Consider the following 7,253-nt stretch of genomic DNA (forward strand, 5'->3'; position numbering starts at 1 on the left):
AGAAAGGCCCGTACAGAACCTGCAACATGCGGTCGTGCATTATCCTGCTGAAATGTAAGGTTTCGCAGGGATCGAATGAAGGGTAGAGCCACGGGTGATAACACATCTGAAATGTAACGTCCACTGTTCAAAGTGCCGTCAATGCGAACAAGAGGTGACCGAGACGTGTAACCAATGGCACCCCATACCATCACGCCGGGTGATACGCCAGTATGGCGATGACGAATATACGCTTCCAATGTGTGTTCACCGCGATGTCTCCAAACAAGGACGCGACCATGATGAAGCTGTAAACAGAACCTGGATTCATCCGATAAAATGACGTTTTGCCATTCGTGCACCCAGGTTCGTCGTTGAGTACACCATCGCAGGCGCTCCTGTCTGTGATGCAGCGTCAAGGGTAACCGCAGCCACGGTCTCCGAGCTGATAGTCCATGCTGCTGCAAACGTCGTCGAACTGTTCGTGCAGAGGGCTGTTGTCTTGCGGACGTACCCCATCTGTTGACTCAGGGATCGAGATGTGGCTGCACGATCCGTTACAGCCATGCGGATAAGATGCCTGTCATCTCGACTGCTAGTGATACGAGGCCGTTGGGATCCAGCACGGCGTTCCGTATTACCTCCTGAACCCACCGATTCCATATTCTGTTAACAGTCATTGGATGTCGACCAACGCGAGCAGTAATGTCGCGATATGATAAACTGCAATCGCGTGATGGTACGCTTTTCTCCTCCTTACACGAGGCATCACAACAACGTTTCACCAGGCGACGCCGGTCAACTGCTGTTTGTGTATGAGAAACCTTGTGTGAATGCTCTGAAAAGCTAATCATTTGCATATCACAGCATCTTCTTCCTGTCGGTTAAATTTCGCGATGTAGCACGTCATGTTCGTGGTGTAGCAATTTTAATGGCCAGTAGTGTACACTATTATATTATGTATCATCATCACCAAAATAACAAACAATTAAGATCAAATAGATCACTGTCGAGGCAAAAAATAACGATGTGTAACTGTCATCAATAATAAACAAAAGTGGAAGCACAAACGACCTCCCAGCGAAACAAATAAAATGGCATTGACACGCCGCCAGCTTGTGAGCAGATGCACTCAGAATCCCAAATCAGTCAGGCATATTCGATGTTGCTGGTACACATGTCCGAGTCTTGTCATTACACGCTCACAATGAAATCACCTACTCATACTCAGGACGCTCTAGTTGAAAGTAGAGGGGTCAGGGGGGGGGGGTTGTCCAAGAAGGCACTACTGACAAAGTTAGTATAGTATTGACGCTATCTCGAATTGTGCAAGTGAAAAGTAAAACAATCTGGCAGGAATGTCCAAAACTCAAGAACGCTCTTATCTCCTCCATGAAAGAAGTAAGAGATCGATAGGCCTTTCATCCAATTCCCCGCATTGGTCTTCATAGTGGAGAATAGGTTTCATCTGGGAATAGAAGTGACTTCAGTGCAATGGCTTGAGGAGCTGTGCGTACAAGAAAGACAAGCATTTACTGAATCAGCTGCCATACCTCTGCAGATCCACACACTCCTTCGTTCATCAGTTTCACTTACATCCCACTGCTGGCCACGGGCAGGTGGATGTCAACAAGATCTTTATGATCAATCTACACTTCATCTCTGATAAACTACTCAATTTCAAGTATTTTCGGTCGTGTGTATTCAGTCGAAAACCTGATATTCAATACCGATCTTCGGTGGGCATAAGCCATTCTGCTTCTAAAAAGTACAGCTCGCTACCGCATCTGACTCACGTAAACAACACTGTGAGTGATCTGTGTGGTGAGGACGTAAACAAGACGTCCATTCCACTACGCTGCCGATGACACACTGCTGTCTCGGTCATCTGGACACACTCAATGAGTGACCCAGATTCTCAGCCTGTCACATGCTATTGGTGTTCCTGTACGTTCACATCATCGCTCACAAGATGATCTGTATTCCTGCAATAGTTCAGACACAGTGTGCATCAGCAGTCATCTTCGCTCATTACTACACTGGTGTCCAAACTTAAAGCAACAAACCGCTATTCCCTGTCCTATGTCTAAGTGACGGTATAATCATACCAAATGTCAACAAATGTCCGTACGATCTTGTTCTGCACGGAAGGTGACTTTCAGGTCAACGGATAACCACGCCAGCGATGACCGCAGGACACCCATCAAACGGGGTAGTATTTGTCGGGTACTTTCACATCCACAATCGCCGTTTACACAGTCATAGACAGTGCAGTATGGAACACCTGTCAGACTCTCTGCAGTGGAATAGCGTAGGAGGAATGAAAGCAGGGCAGTTGCAAGCTGATATGGCCCAACGGCTTAAAATGAATCGTTATGTTGTTTCACGGATGTGAAGATAGTTTATAGAGACCGAAACTGTATCCCAAAGACCAGGGCAGGGCGGACAATGTGTTCCATAGGAAAGAGAAGACCGTTATTTGGCAGTAAGGATACAACGGTACCGCCTCGGTAGTGCACGGCAACTGTCATCTGACCTCACAGCATCCACTGGAGGTATTGTATCCAGGCAAACGGTGTAGAGAAGGCTTCAGCAGAGTGGCCTTTACTGTCGGAGACTTGCTGTACGTGTACCTCTGAAGCGTCTTCACAGACGGGAACGTCTAGAGTGACGTCAGAGTCCCGATTCGGTCTGGAGAACGATTCTCGACGGATTTGCCTCTGGAAGAAACGTGAAACACGATTTCGGAACCCAAACATTGTGGAAAAAGGCCTATATCGAGAAGGATCCATAATGGTGTGGGCAAGGATTATGCTGACCACTCGAACAGCTCTTCATGAATTTGTGTGGGTGAAACGGTAAGGTTTAACTGCTGTCAGGTATGGTGACAAGATCTCGGGACCCATGTGCGATTCTTCTGAGGTGCTGTAGGCCCACACTTTGTATTGATGGACAAGAATTCTTGGCATCAGGGAGAGCACAGATGGTTGATGTTTCCTTGGGAATGAAAGATATTGCATGCATGGCGTAGCCTGCTCGCTCTTCTGATCTGAATCCCATAGAGCGTGTCTGGGATACACTAAGGACACGGGTTGTAACACGTTAGCATCCACCAACCACTCCCCAACATTTGCGAGCAGCTCTGCAGAAAGAATGGGCGTTATCGCCCCAACATGAGATTGATGACATCGTTCACTGCGCATCCCGTCGATGTCAGGCCTCTGTTACAGCCAGAAGTGGTTACATCCCATACTAAGCACATTAATCAGTTGTCGGAATGTGTATACAAATCCGATAAGTAGAAAATAAAGAAGAACATTTTTGTCTACCCTTATGCATGTTGCAGTTATTTACGTTCTGTACTCTGTACATTGTTTCTACTTTACTTTCACCTGTTTATACAGTTTCGTGGCAAAATAAACGCAGCCTTGGAAAATTTCCATTTGTTGCTTTAATTTTGGACACCAGTGTAGCCGGCCGTTGTGGCCAAGCGGTTAAAGGCGCTTCAATCTGGAACCGCGCGACCGCTACGGTCGCAGGTTCGAATCCTGCCTCGGGCATGGATGTGTGTGATTTCCTTACTTTAGTTAGGTTTAAGTAGTTCTAAGTTCTACGGGACTGATGACCTCAGATGTTAAGTCCCATAGTGCTCAGAGCCATTGGAACCATTTGAACACCAGTGTATATAGGTGCCCGGATAGCCGAGGCACTTACGGCAACCACTTGCCGTAAGCAGTAGATCTGGGTTCCAGTCCCAGTTCGGCACAGATTTCAAACTTCCACCACTGAAATGATTTCAGTGCCTGATGTCTTGATTTCCCTTACCTTGTTAATTTAACCTGTTTGAAAGACACTGTTTTTTTCGAATTTGTCGTTAATGTATTACTGGTTTGACCCATTTAAATGTATTTACCGTTTAATATTTTAAAGGCATTACCACTGCACTGTCAAAGATGACATTTACCCAATGTTCATATCTTACTGTCGATGTGTAAAATTTTTTCATTGTTGTTCATGAACATTGTACCATCCTTGCAGACGATATTTAAGGCCCGAAGATGGCCTAATAAGCCGAAAACAACAAAATAAATCAATACTGTAGAACGTCCACAATACTGTGTTTTTCGGAAGATGTTTTACTAAGAAGCGATGGAAGAATCTGTTAACGTGGACAGAGAAGAACTGTGCGTTTCGTACACCGTCTGTTTCAACAACACAGAAGCGTCACATAAATGCTCTAAAAATTGCAACGGGACACGCTCTAAGGAAGTTGCTGTGCATTACAGAGAGCCTTATTGTCAATATTCCGAGATCAGATGTCCCAGTATGGAACGAGAAACGTATTACTCCCTCCAACTTACAACTGCCGCTATAACCTCAGCATTTATTTATTTACTGCCTCTGTGACCCAAACTTGCAGTATCGATACCTCATAGTATTATACAGGGTGTTACAAAAAGGTACGGCCAAAATTTCAGGAAACATTCCTCACACACAAATAAAGAAAAGATGTTATGTGGACATGTGTCCGGAAACGCTTAATTTCCACGTTAGAGCTCATTTTAGTTTCGTCGGTATGTACTGTACTTCCTCGATTCACCGCCAGTTCGCCCAATTGAAGGAAGGTAATGTTGACTTCGGTGCTTGTGTTGACATGCGACTCATTGCTTTACGGTACTAGCATCAAGCACATCAGTACGTAGCATCAACAGGTTAGTGTTCATCACGAACGTGGTTTTGTAGTCAGTGCAATGTTTACAAATGCGGAGTTGGCAGATGCCCATTTGATGTATGGATTAGCACAGGGCAATAGCCGTGGCGCGGTACGTTTGTATCGAGACAGATTTCCGGAACGAAGGTGTCCCGACAGGAAGACGTTCGAAGCAATTGGTCGGCGTCTTAAGGAGCACTGAACATTCCAGCCTATGACTCGCGACTGGGGAAGACCTAGAACGACGAGGACAGCTGCAATGGACGAGGCAATTCTTCGTGCAGTTGACGATAACCTTAACGTCAGCGTCAGAGAAGTTGCTGCTGTACAAGGTAACGTTGACCACGTCACTGTATGGAGAGTGCTACGGGAGAACCAGTTGTTTCCGTACCATGTACAGCGTGTGCAGGCGCTATCAGCAGCTGATTGGCCTCCACGGGTACACTTCTGCGAATGGTTCATCCAACAACGTGTCAATCCTCATTTCAGTGCAAATGTTCTCTTTACGGATGAGGCTTCATTCCAACGTGATCAAATTGTAAATTTTCACAATCAACATGTGTGGGCTGACGAGAATCCGCACGCAATTGTGCAATCACGTCATCAACACGGATTTTCTGTGAACGTTTGGGCAGGCATTGTTGGTGATGTCTTGATTGGGCCCCATGTTCTTCCACCTACGCTCAGTGGAGCACGTTATCATGAGTTCATACGGGATACTCTACCTGTGCTGCTGGAACATGTGCCTTTAGAAGTACGACACAACATGTGGTTCATGCACGATGGAGCTCCTGCACATTTCAGTCGAAGTGTTCGTACGCTTCTCAACAACGGATTCGGTGACCGATGGATTGGTAGAGGCGGACCAATTCCATGGCCTCCACGCTCTCCTGACCTCAACCCTCTTGATTTTCATTTATGGGGGCGTTTGGAAGCTCTTTTCTACGCAACCCCGGTACCAAATGTAGAGACTCTTCGTGCTCATATTGTGGACGGCTGTGATACAATACGCCATTCTCCAGGGCTGCATCAGGGATTCCATGCGACGGAGGGTGGATGCATGTATCCTCGCTAACGGAGGACATTTTGAACATTTCTTGTAACAAAGTGTTTGAAGCCACGCTGGTACGTTCTGTTGCTGTGTGTTCACATTCCATGATTAATGAGATTTGAAGAGAAGTAACATGGAAAGTAAGCGTTTCCGGACACATGTCCATATAACATATTTTCTTTCTTTGTGTGTGAAGAATGTTTCCTGAAAGTTTGGCCGTACCTTTTTGTAACCGCCTGTATAACAAGAACTGCAGTTGTGGCAAATATTAAAATACGCATTGGTCCAGTTATACAGTGTTGAATATGTTTGCTACAGCTAGAATAATCTCTGAGTACCCATGAACTAACATCTCAAAAATATCAGGTTTACTTGTATGTCACTCTGAGTGGATGTGTCATCTCATCTAGGATTTACGACCTGGATTATTGAAGCAACTAGAGCTGCGACGCTATTCAAGAAAAACGAAGTATAGCTACACACTATAACGATGTATTATATTACTATCGTCGAACTACTACTTACCTACTTTGTTTCATATTGTCCACTGTCTTTCAGAAATGAAATTGTTTTCTTCCTCTCAGCGAGCGATGACCACTGTGTCATCAGGGAAGTTTTCCTTGTATCAGATATGTGTTTACATCCTCAGAGCGGCGCTGCGCCAGCTTCCAACAGCGCATCCCCAGCGGACTTACCTTATCAGTCCACCTAATTTTCAACGTTCTTCTGTAGCACCACATCTCAAATACTTCGATTGTCTTCTGTTCCCGTTTTCCAACAGTACATAATTCACTAACATACAATGTGTGTTCCAAACACACATTCTCAGAAACTACCCCCTCAAATTAAGGTCTATGTTTGATACAAGTAGACTTCTCTTGGCCAGGAATACCATTTTGCTTTGCTAGAATGCTTCTTATGTCCTTGCTTCTTCCATCATGGGTTATTTCGCTTCCAAGCTAGCAGAATTTCTTATCTTCGTCTACTCCGTGATCACCAATTTTTATGGTGTATTCCTCGCTATTCCCATTTCTGTTTTTTCTCATTACTCTAGCCTCTCTTCGGTTTATGCTCAATCAATATTCTGTACTCACTAGATCGTTCATTCCATTCAACAGATCTTGTGCGTCTTCTTCGCCTTTGCTGAGGTTAATAATGTCATCAGCGAATCTTATCATAGATGTACTTTCTCCCCGAATTTTAATCCCACTCTTGAATATTTCTGTCATTTTCGTCGTAGCTTGAATAGTAGGGACGAAAGACTGCACCCCTGTCTTACACCCTTTTTAACGTGATTGTAGCCTGTAACTGAAAAAAGGTGATGACGATCTCCCCCTCAGTTACACTCATAAACATAGTCGCTGTCACCTCAGTAGCAAAATTAGAAAAAAGAAAGACTTGTGCGTAGGGGTACGGACACTACTTTTCGTCCAGTCTGCCAGAGGAAATGGACTGGGGTGGAGAGGAAAGGGAGAGCGTATAATTTGACACGCCACGTACGCTTCGCCTCAC

This window comes from Schistocerca americana, chromosome 1 (genome assembly GCF_021461395.2).
Source record: "Schistocerca americana isolate TAMUIC-IGC-003095 chromosome 1, iqSchAmer2.1, whole genome shotgun sequence".
Taxonomy (NCBI): domain Eukaryota; kingdom Metazoa; phylum Arthropoda; class Insecta; order Orthoptera; family Acrididae; genus Schistocerca; species Schistocerca americana.